The sequence below is a fragment of the Giraffa tippelskirchi genome, chromosome 13 (genome assembly GCF_054371585.1).
Source record: "Giraffa tippelskirchi isolate mGirTip1 chromosome 13, T2T-mGirTip1v1.2.pri, whole genome shotgun sequence".
NCBI lineage: Eukaryota > Metazoa > Chordata > Mammalia > Artiodactyla > Giraffidae > Giraffa > Giraffa tippelskirchi.
This window is the reverse complement of record NC_137287.1, coordinates 112,100,711-112,113,358: the sequence shown is the minus strand read 5'-3', so window position 1 is coordinate 112,113,358 and position 12,648 is coordinate 112,100,711.

The window sequence follows — 12,648 nt, the reverse complement described above, 5'->3', positions numbered from 1 at the left end:
CCAGTTACTCTTCATATGGGTCTCTCCCTGGGATGCTTGAGCGTCCCCATGGAAAGGGCTGCTGGATTCCTAAAGCAGGGCAGAACTCTACCCTTTATGATGTGACCTTGAAAGTCATGTCATCATTTCTTCTAGACTCTATCAGTCACATCAGCATGATTCAAAGTGGGAGGAGACTGTACAACGACATGAATACTAGGAGGTGAGGATCATGGGGTGCCACATTGGAGACTGTCTAACACAATAAGTACACAAAGACCGCAAAAAATTGCACACTGTGATCAGTGATGTTAAGAAAATAGAGTAATGTTGATGGCGACTGACAAAGGACAGCAGGCTACACAAGGAAGGTAGTCAAGAGAGGCACCTCTTTCTAGCTGTGTAAACCAGCAAAATTTCCTTAGCCTTTTTTAACCCTCAGCATACTCATTTATGAAAGAGGAACAATAATCATTCTTAGCTCACAGAGTGATGTGAGGCTCAAACGGACCGAAGCATGAACGTTCAATTGTTATTTTAGTTTCTGCACTTAAGTCGTTACATCTCTGCTTCCAAAGGACCAATAACCTTAACTGGGAGAGGTGGGTGGTCCCTTTGCTGCCAGCTTCTGCAAGGGAAGTCTTAAAAACATTTGGGCAGAGACCAGAGCTCCTAGGACCCAGCTGAGCTACACAGCCAGCAAAAGAGAAACTTGATTGTTCTCTGGCTTCCAGCTAAGAAAACGCATTTGGCTGAAACATATTTGTCAAGCTCTCGTGTCCTGGGATAAGGCATAGAGCCCAGCAGGTTTGGTTCATCCCTCCAGAGAAGGACACCTCTTTCACAGAATTTCAGCTCAGTCGGTGCTGGATGGAATAAACAAACTCTAGAATTCACAATTCTGGATGAAAAAGACAGGCACAGCTGGATTTTGTCATTTTTCCACCCCCTGTCCCGGGCAGGAAATGAGAGTCAGGATCCATTCCCGGAGCTCCTTCGGCTCGGCTTTATTTTGCCAGCTGCTGTACTGCTCAAGCTTCCCTCTCCTCATTAGCCAAAGGAGGTACTTTGGCCATCAGCAAAGATAAAATTATGATGATGTTTAATACACAGTGCTCGAGATGGTGTAAGAAATGGACAGTGTTCTCCACGATGGAAGGGAGTGAAAATTGGTTTGACCCCTCCTGCAGGCAAACTGACAACCACAGCAGTAATTTAGAATAAGCCTTTTTAAAAAGTGTACCTTTTGAATCAAACAGTATGTGTCTGTACCTACTATATATTGGAACGCATTTTTTCTTTTTTTTAATTTATTTTTAATTGGAGGACACTTGTTTTATAATGTTGTGCTCTTTTCTCCATACAACAACATGAATCAGCCCTAAGAAAACACATAGCCCCTCCCTCTTGAACCTCCCTCCCACCCTAGCCCCTATCCCATCCCTCTAGGTTGTCACAGAGCACCAGTTTGAGCTCCCTGGGTTACACAGCAACTTCCCACTAGCTATCTGTTTTACATATGGTAAGGATACGTTTCAGTGCCACGTGGGTTAACTTAATATATGTCCTACAAACAGATTGTTCCTCCCTTTCTCCCCCTCTATGCCAGACAGTAAGGTCTCATCAGTTATGTATTTTATAGATAGTAGTATATAGGTTTTTAGCATTTCACAGAGTGGTATCCAGGCAAGAATACTGGAGTGGGTAGCCATTTCCTTCTCCAGGGGATATTCCTGACCCAGGGATCAAACCCAGGTCTCCTGCATTGCAGCCGGATTCTTTACCGTCTGAGCCACTAGGGAAGCCAAAGTGAAAGTGTTAGCTGCTCATGTCCGACTCTTTGTGATCCTACGGACCGTGGCCAGCCAGGCGCCTATGTTCATGGAATGTTTCAGGTAAGAATACTGGAGTGGGCTGCCATTGCCTTCTCCAGGGGATCTTCCTGAACCCGAGGTTGAACCTGGGTCTCCTACATTGCAGGCAGATTCTTTACCATCTGAGCCACCATGGAAGTATAGGTGCCAATCCCCAATCTCCCAATTTATCCCCACCCCATTCCCCTGTTGGTGTCCATAAGTTTGTTCTCCACATCAGTGTCTCTATTTCCACTTTGAAGGTAGGTTCACCTGTACTATCTTTCCTAGATTCTATATATGTGTGTTAATATATGAGGTACTAGAAGAGTCAAATTCATAGAGTCAGAAAGTACAGTGGTAGATGCCAGGGGCCAGGGGATGGGGGGAGGGGCAAGGGGGACTTAGTGTTTAGAGGGTACAGACTTTCAATTTAGGAAGGTGAAAACTTCAGGAGATGGATAATGCTGAGACTTGCACAACAGTGTGAATGTACTTAGTGCCACTGAAATGTACAGTCAAATATAGTTAAAATAGTATGTTTTATGTGACTTTTATCACAATCAAAAAAAATTTTTTTTTAAAGCATACCCTTTGAAGGAGCAATTCCACATATGGAATTTATCCTACTGAAATAATTAAGGCTATGTACCAAGTCCTAGGGTTTCCCAGGTGGCACTAGTGGTAAAGAACTTGCCTGCTCATTCAGGAGACATAAGACATGTGGGTTAAATCCCTGGGTTGGGAAGATCCCCTGCAGGAGGGAATGGCGACCCACTCCAGTATTCTTGCCTGGAGAATCCCATGGACAGAGGAGCCTGGAGGGCTACTGTTCATAGGGTCACAAAGAGACACACACGACTAAGTGACTTAGCACACACACCAGGTCCTAAAGTATTTACATGTAAATATTTCTATAATATTACATTTTTAAAAGAACTTTGCATGATAATATGTATAATATGATCCTATATTTTTGGAAAAAGATACAGACTTGATCAACACAAGGGATAAAAGTTCATATTTTAATCTTGCATCAGACAATAGAGACTTTTTTCAGCTCATATCAAAAATTTACAAAAATTGATCATATAGTAAGACTGTTAAAGTGAGAGGGTAACAGGTAGGAAGGCCAGAGGTCCCCAAGCAGCAGGAGGAAATAAACCTCAAGTGGCAGACTTCCCCCCCACCCCACCCCCCGGTTCTGCCTGTTTTTTTTTCCCTTTCTCAAACCTTGGACTGATAATGGCTCAACAAACCAGTATTCACTTCAATTGTTTTATGGCCAGGGATGACACACCTCTTGCCATCTTATCTCAAAAATGCATATTGTGGGAGAGGGGCCTGGTAAAACTCCCTCAGCCTTGAGGTGTCTCTCTTATCTGATAAGCGGCTCACTAACAGACATAATCTTGTTGAGAAACCTGTATGCAGGTCAAGAAGCAACAGTTAGAACTGGAGATGGAACAACAGACTGGTTCCAAATTGGGAAAGGAATAGTCAAGGCTGTATATTGTCACCCTGCTTGTTTAACTTATATGCAGACTACATCATGAGAAATGGTGGGCTGGAAGAAGCACAAGCTGGAATCAAGATTGCTGGGAGAAATATCAGTAACCTCAGAGATGCAGGTGACACCACCCTTATGGCAGAAAGTGAAGAGGAACTAAAGAGCCTCTTGTTGAAAGTGAAAAGAGAGCGAAAAAGTTGGCTTAAAACTCTGCCATATGACCCAGCAATCCCACTGCTGGGCATATACACCAAGGAAACCAGAATTGAAAGAGACGCGTGTACCCCAATGTTCATTGCAGCACTGTTTACAATAGCCAGGACATGGAAGCAACCTAGATGTCCATCAGCAGACGAATGGATAAGGAAGCTGTGGTACATATACACAATGGAATATCACTCAGCCATTAAAAAAAATACATTTGAATCGGTTCTACTGAGGTGGATGAAACTGGAGCCCATTATACAGAGTGAAGTAAGCCAGAAAGAAAAACAACAATACAGTATACTAATGCATATATATGGAATTTGAAAGATGGTAACGATAACCCTATATGCGAGACAGAATAAGAGACACAGATGCATGGAACAATTTTATGGACTCTGAGGGAGAAGGTGAGGGTGGGACGTTCTGGGAGAATAGCATTGAAACATGTATATTATCATATGTGAAACAGAACACCATTCCATGTTCGATGCATGTGACAAGGGCTCAGGGCCGGGGCAATGGGATGATCCAGAAGGATGGGATGGGGAGGGAGGTGGGTGGGGGGTCCAGGAAGGGGAACACAAGTAAACCCATGGCTGATTCATGTCAATGTATGGCAAAAACTATTACAATATTGTAAAGTAATTAGCCCCCAACTAAAATAAATAAATTTGTTAAAAAAAAAAAAAAAAAACTCAACATTCAGAAAATTAAGATCATGGCATCCGGTCCCATCACTTCAGTTCAGTTGCTCAGTCGTGCCCGACTCTTTGTGACCCCATGAATCGCAGCACGCCAGGCCTCCCTGTCCATCACCAACTGCCGGAGTTTACCCAAACTCATGTCCATCGAGTCGGTGATGCCATCCAGCCATCTCATCCTCTGTCATCCCCTTCTCCTGCCCCCAATCCTTCCCAGCATTAGGGTCTTCTCCAATGAGTCAACTCTTTGCATGAGGTGGCCAAAGTATTGGAGTTTCAGCTTCAACATCAGTCCTTCCAATGAACACCCAGGACTGATCTCCTTTAGGATGGATTGGTTGGATCTCCTTCTAGTTCAAGGCACTCTCAACTGTTTTCTCCAACACTACAGTTCAAAAGCATCAATTGTTCTGCACTCAGCTTTCTTCACCATCCAACTCTCACATCCATACATGACTACTGGAAAAACAATAGCCTTGACTAGATGGACCTTTGTTGGCAAAGTAATGTTTCTGCTTTTTAATATGCTGTCTAAGTTGGTCAGAACTTTCCTTCCAAGGAGTAAGCGTCTTTTAATTTCATGGCTGCAATCACCATCTGCAGTGATTCTGGAGCCCAAAAAAATAAAGTCTGACACTGTTTCCCCATCTATTTCCCATGAAGTGATGAGACCGGATGCCATGATCTTAGTTTTCTGAATGTTGAGCTTTAAGCCACCTTTTTCACTCTCTTCTCTCACTTTCATCAAGCGGCTCTTTAGTTCTTCTTCACTTTCTGCCATAAGGGTGGCGTCATCTGCATATCTGAGGTTATTGATATTTCTCCCAGCAATCTTGATTCCAGCTTGTGCTTCTTCCAGCCCAGCATTTCTCATGATGTACTCTGCATATAAGTTAAACAAGCAGGGTGACAATATACAGCCTTGACATACTCCTTTTCCTATTTGGAACCAGTCTGTTGTCCCATGTCCAGTTCTAACTGTTGCTTCCTGATCTGCATACAGGTTTCTCAAGAGGCAGGTCAGGTGGTCTGGTATTCCCATCTCTTTCAGAATTTTCCTCAGTTTATTGTGATCCACACAGTCAAAGGCTTTGGCATAGTCAATAAAGCAGAAATAGATGTTTTTCTGAACTCTCTTGCTTTTTCGATGATCCAACAGATATTGGCAATTTGATCTCTGGTTCCTCTGCCTTTTCTAAAACCAGCTTGAAGATCTGGAAGTTCACAGTTCACGTATTGCTGAAGCCTGGCTTGGAGAATTTTGAGCATTACTTTACTAGTGTGTGAGATGAGTGCAATTGTGCGGTAGTTGGAGCATTCTTTGGCATTGCCTTTCTTTGGGATTGGAATGAAAACTGACCTTTTCCAGTCCTGTGGCCACTGCTGAGTTTTCCAAATTTGCTGGCATATTGAGTGCAGCACTTTCACAGCATCATCTTTCAGGATTTGAAATAGCTCAACTGGCATTCCATCACCTCCACTAGCTTTGTTCGTAGTGATGCTTTCTAAGGCCCACTTGACTTCACATTCCAGGATGTCTGGCTCTAGGTGAGTGATCACACCATCGTGATTATCTGGGTCATGAAGATCTTTTTTGTACAGTTCTTCTGTGTATTCTTGCCACCTCTTCTTAATATCTTCTGCTTCTGTTAGGTCCATACCATTTCTGTCCTTTATCAAGCCCATCTTTGCATGAAATGTTCCCTTGGTATCTCTAATTTTCTTGAAGAGATGTCTAGTCTTTCCCATTCTGTTGTTTTCCTCTATTTCTTTGCATTGATCACTGAGGAAGGCTTTCTTATCTCTCCCTGCTATTCTTTGGAACTGCTCATTCAAATGGGAATATCTTTCCTTTTCTCCTTTGCTTTTTGCTTCTCTTCTTTTCACAGCTATTTGTAAAGCCTCCTCAGACAGCCATTTTGCTTTTTTGCATTTCTTTTCCATGGGGATGGTCTTGATCCCTGTCTCCTGTACAATGTCACAAACCTCCATCCATAGTTCATTAGGCACTCTTATCTATCAGATCTAGTCCCTTAAATCTATTTCTCATTTCCACTGTATAATCATAAAGGATTTGATTTAGGTCATACCTGAATGGTATAGTAGTTTTCCCTACTTTCTTCAATTTAAGTCTGAATTTTGCAATAAGGAGTTCATGATCTGAGCCACAGTCAGCTCCCGGTCTTGTTGTTGCTGACTGTATAGAGCTTCTCCATCTTTGGCTGCAAAGAATATAATCAATTTGATTTTGGTGTTAACCATCTGGTGATGTCCACGTGTAGAGTCTTCTCTTGTGTTGTTGGAAGAGGGTGTTTGCTATGACCAGTGCATTCTCTTGGCAAAACTCTATTATCCTTTGCCCTGCTTCATTCTGTACTCCAAGGCCAAATTTGCCTGTTACGCCAGGTGTTTCTTGACTTCCTATTTTTGCATTCCAGTCCCCTATAATGAAAAGGACATCTTTTTTGGGTGTTAGTTCTAAAAGGTCTTGAAGGTCTTGATAGAACCATTCAACTTCAGCTTCTTCAGCATTACTGGTTGGGGCATAGGCTTGGATTACCGTGATATTGAATGGTCTGCCTTGGAAATGAACAGAGATCATTCTGTCATTTTTGAGATTGCATCCAAGTACTGCATTTCAGACTCTTTTGTTGACCATGATGGCTACTCCATTTCTTCTAAGGGATTCTTGCCCACAGTAGTAGATATAATGGTCATCTGAGTTAAATTCACCCATTCCAGTCCATCTTAGTTTGCTGATTCCTAGAATGTTGACATTCACTCTTGCCAGCTCCTGTTTGACCACTTCCAATTTGCCTTGATTCATGGACCTAACATTCCAGGTTCCTATGCAATATTGCTCTTAACAGCAGACTGGCTAGTTTTCTGTGATTCCGATCCCATCACTTCATGACAAATAGATTGGAAAACAATGGAAACAGTGACAAACTTTATTTTGGGGGACTCCAAAATCAATGCAGATGGTGACTGCAGCCATGAAATTAAAAAACGCTTACTCCTTGAAAGAAAAGTTATGACCAACTTAGACAGCATATTAAAAAGCAGAGATATTACTTTGACAACAAAGGTCCATCTAGTCAAAGCTATGGTTTTTCCAGTAGTCATGTATGGAGGTGAGTTGGACTATAAAGAAAGCTGAGTGCCAAAGAATTGATGCTTTTGAACTGTGGTGTCGGAGAAGACTCTTGAGAGTCCCTTGGACTGCAAGGAGATCCAACCAGTCCATCCTAAAGGAAATCAGTCCTGAATATTCATTGGAAGGACTGATGCTGAAGCTTTGGCCACCTAAATACTTTGGCCACCTGATGCGAAGAACTGACTCATTGGAAAAGACCCTGATCCTGGGAAAGATTGAAGGCAGGAGGAGAAGGGGATGACAGAGGATGAGATGGTTGGATGGCATCACCACCTCAATTGACGTGAGTTTGAGCAAACTCTGGGAGATGGTGATGAACAGGGAGGCCTGGCCTGCTGCAGTCCATGGGGTCACAAAGAGTTGAACACGACTGAGTGACTGTACTGAATTGAACTGAACAGACTTAAAACACCTTGCTAAAAACTAGCAAGGAGGCATTCTTTCTGTCCCCTTCTAGTGTCTATGTCAGAAGCTTTCCCTATCTCAATTATACTTTAGTAAAACTTTGCTACATAAAAATCTCCAAGCAGTCAAGCCTCGTCTCTGACCCCGGCTCTAAATCCTCTCCTCCGGAGGTCACGAATCCTGGTGTAACACATGGCTCGCAGCAGCAACCTTTCAAAAGACAGTTAATAAATTTCAAAGACTTGGTATCATTAGTTCATATTCTATGATAGCAATGGAATTAAATTTTAAATCACCAAACTGCCTACTAAAAAGGAAAATATTGTTTTGTGAAGTAAGAAACACTCTTTAAGTGGGATATAGAGGAAATCACAAGAGAATTACAAAATATTTACAACTGAGAAACAATGAAAATACTACATACCAATCTCATAGTGTGCTACAAGCTAAAACAGGACATCAAAGAAAATGTGTAGGCTTCATAAATTATCAAAGAAATAAATGTGGCTTAGACTGGGAACTCTAGCTCAGTGACCATCGTCCCTCTTTCTTGTAATAATAAGACCTCTGGTTTTTAGGTAGGCACATGGCTGCTCAGAATGAAGACCACGTTTCCCAGCCTTTCTCATAGTCTGAATGGCCAGTGTTGACATTCTGGCCAGTGGACTGTAAACCAAAGTAATATGTACAGTTTTCTGATCGTGTTCTCAAAGGGATTTCTTGACACTTTTCACCTTCCTGCTGGTGGAAATGTAAACATGGTGGTGGTAGGTTGGCTGTGATATAGTAAGTAATTTTTCTGGTCTTTGTCCCAGGTTCCTGGCATGAAGTTTCAAAAACCCTGGAGATTTCCTAAGTGGTGAGAGCATCTCTATTATGCTAATGAAATGACTGAGGATGGGACCCTAGAGCACATCAGGATAGGGGCTGGTCACTAGAAAGACCAAGCACACGATTAGAAGGCTGAGACTTGCAAGTGCCCAACCTCTGGAGAGGGGGCAGTGGGCTGGATATTGAATTTTATCAAGTGGTTCAATGATTCAATCAATCATGTCCATTTAATAAAAACTCTGGACACCAAAGCTCAGAGGAGCTTCCAGACTGGTACACACACTGATGTGCTGGGAGGGTGATGCACTCTGACTCCATGGGCATGGCCATGGAAGCTCTGTATCAGGATGCTCCTAGATCCCTTCCTATGTGTATCCTTTTGAATCCATAAATATCATACTTTCAGGGAGTGCTATGGATCATTCTAACAAGTTATCACCCCTGTGCGGAGTTGTGGGAACTTCCAAGACTAGTAGCCAATTGGTCAGAAGTTTGGGTAGCCTGGACCCTCTTGCAGCTGCTGTCTAAAAGAAGGGCAGTCTTGTGAAAGGATAAGCCCTTAACTTATGGGATTTGATGCTAACTCCGGATGGTTTGCATCAGAATTGTAATCACAATACTTCTAATTGGGGTGGATACAGAGTAGTGAACAACTGTACACGTTTTCCCAGCATGGAGGGGTTTCCTAGGACATAGGACTTCCAGTGCTAAAACCAAAAAAGTCCAGACAAACCATTATTCTATGCTGTGGCTCTTCTAAAGGAATAGGAGGGCTTCCCTGGTAGTCCAGTGGTTAAGAGCCTGTCTTCCAAGACAGAAGACACAGCTTCACTCCCTGGTCTGAGAAGATCCCACACGCCGCAGAGCAACCGAGTCGGTGTGCCACAACTACCGAAGCCTGTTTGCCCTAGGGCCGATGCCCCACAAGAGAAGCCACTGCAGAGACAAGCCCATGCACAACAACTAGAGGGTAGCCCCTGCTCACCGAAACTAGAGAAAGCCTGTGAACAGCAACAGAGACCCAGTGCAGCCAAAATAATAATAAATAAATTTTTAAAATAAAAAATAAAGGCCTAAGGACAAGGGCAACACCTTGAAGACTGCTATAGCAAAAAGACAAAAGATCCTGAGTCCCTAAGGATTTCATGGAGCAGAACCTCCTCCTCCTTTTAGACCTGGACTGGCTACTTCTAGCACTTTATGTGAGAAATAAATATTTGTCCTGTTAAAGCCACTATTTCCACAGACTTGCCTAATTTTGGTACCTTAAAGCAGAGTGCTGAACATAACAAATACCCAAGTGGCTACTGCTTAGGTGATAGCAGTGTTGACTCAGATACTGCATGTTGGAAAGTTAGTAATCCTTGTTACATAGAGACTAAATATTTGGCAAAACAGCCTTGCACTGCTTCAGAAGATAGAGCACAGATTCAGTGAGGCTGTAGTGCTAGAGGAATACATATATAATATATATAGTATGTTGGTCTGAATTATCACTTCTTGTGTCTTTCAACAAAATCCTAGAGAAGAGATATAAATCCAAAATAAAGCTAGCCGACTGGCATTGAAGCATACTCTGCCTATGGTTTACAGTCTGAGTTGACCAGGAGCTTATTTGCTTGGGGTTTTTCAGGGTTGAAAATTGCTTCCATACTGCCAAAATACAGCTATTAGGAGTGATAGCTCTGTAGTGTCAGACATAGCAGATAAAACCATGGCCCTCAAATTTATTCAACACCTTCTTTTAAAAGATGTTTTTGCCAGAAAATTGGAGCCACCTCAAAGAAATTATGAGATGAATGAAGTCTTTGTTTTTAAGTGTAACTAGTTAGCTGTCACTAAGTTGAAGAGTAATGAGCAAAGCCCAGAAGTAAATTCAAAACAGGGTTAAAAGTTTATTTCTTTATTGTTTTTTTTTTATAAATTTATTTATTTTAGTTGGGGCTAATTACTTTACAATATTGTAGTGGTTTTTGCCATACATTGACATGAATCAGCCATGGGTTTACATGTGTTCCCCATCCTGAACCCCCCTCCCACATCCCTCCCCATAAAAGTTTATTTCTAAGAGAAAGAGCTGGCTGTGGGTGTTTGACAAAGAATTGACTTGACATGTACCAACAAGAAGTGGGTTCCAAAGCTTTCTTATCCACAAGGAGAACCTGTTCTGAATGGCCCACCTCACAAGTGTCCAGGGAGGATCATGGGCAAGAAAGAACATCCAAAATGGTAATGCCAGAAGACATGAAAGATGATGAATTAAACAGTTCCTCCAAGACAGGGAATCCTTCTGGATGGGCAATGGAGTTTGATCAATTGTTAGAGAGCATTTGCTGTTCTGTGCTTCACCTTCCCCTATGTCCAATGGGACTTTTTATTATTGTTCTTCTGATCCTCCTTCATCACTGTATATTGACTATGTGAGAGGCAGATAATTTATCTTTTTAAACTTTTTATTTATTTATTTGGCCTCACCAGGTCTTAGTTGTTGCAGGCAGGATCTTCAATCTTCACTGCATCCTGCAGGATCTTTAGTTGTGGCATGCGAGATCAGTTCCCTAACCAAGGATTGAACCAAGCCCCCTGCATTGGGAGAATGGAGTCTTAGCCACTGAACCGCCAGAGAAGTCCCTGTCTTGTACTTTTTAAGTCACTGCACCATGAAGAGCCACACATGGACCTAATGGAGGAGACCAAAATCCAGAGATCCTAGATTTTGAGTTGGGTTCAATAACTGCAGGGGACCTTGGAGCTGTGTCCTTTGGTGTAGGGGTGGTTGGGAAGATGAGTACATATGGATGCTTGGGCAACAAAAGGGATGGACTGTGGCCAGGACTGCTAGTTGTTCTCAGTATCCATTGTCGTTTCTTCCAATAGTAACAGATCCCTTAATTTTTAGCTGGACATAGGGTTTCTCCGAATAAAAGCCAAATTTACCAGCATCTCTTGTGTGGCCATAAGAAGAATTCTTGCCAACGAGATATAAGCAGACAGGATGCATATAACTTCTAGGTCATATCTTCATGGGAGGGAATCCGTTTTTCCCCTCCTTTACGCTTGCTGGAACAGTCATAGAGATAAATTATCTTGCAATACCTTGGCAAGAACAAAACCCTACAAACAAGGAAACAGAAGGATCCTGAGTCCTTAAGGCTTTTGTGAAGCACAGTGCCTATGCCAGCCCCAGATCTCCTACCTCCTAAATTTTCATGTGTGAGAAAAATAAACGTTTGCCTTACTTAAGCTGTATTTTGGGTCTCTGCTATATGCAGTCAACTCTCTAATGCTAACTAGCGTAAGAAATATTGAGAATAAATGAATTATGCATTCACTTTCAAACCTAGAAATAAAACTCAAAAAAGTAGAAATAAGCAAGTGAAAATAAGAGCAGGATTAATGAAATGGGAAAAAATAGTTTTGACAAGAAGTTTCTGAAAAACCTTGACAAGAAGTTTTAACAAAGAACAAGCAAGTTCTCTGACAATAATAATTACGGAGATAAACTTTTTACAAAACTGATCACAAAAAAAGAAAAATGGTACAAATAATATTCTTATTAGATCATGATTCATATATAAGAAAAGTTTAATGATAATAGATTCTTACAAATCACTTTAGGTTGACATAAAATTGATACAAGGAGAATTTTTCTGTAAAAGTATAGAATACAAAAATTGACAGAGAAGAAAACAGAAAATCTGACGTCAATAATTATTTTTTAATTGAGTCATTTTTCAAAATTCTTCTCCCCCTCAAAAATATACTAGGCCCAGACAGTTTTCTTAAATATTTATTTGGCTTCCTTGGGTCTTGCAGCATGCTGGATCTTCATTGTGGTGCACACGCTCAGTAGTTGGGGCAGGGGCTCAGGTTTAGTTGCCCCATGGCATGTGGGATCTTAGTTCCCTGACTACGGATCGAACCTACATCCCCTGTGTGGCAAGACAGATTTTTAATCACTGGATCACCAGGGAAGTCCTCCAGACAGTTTTATAATCAAATTTT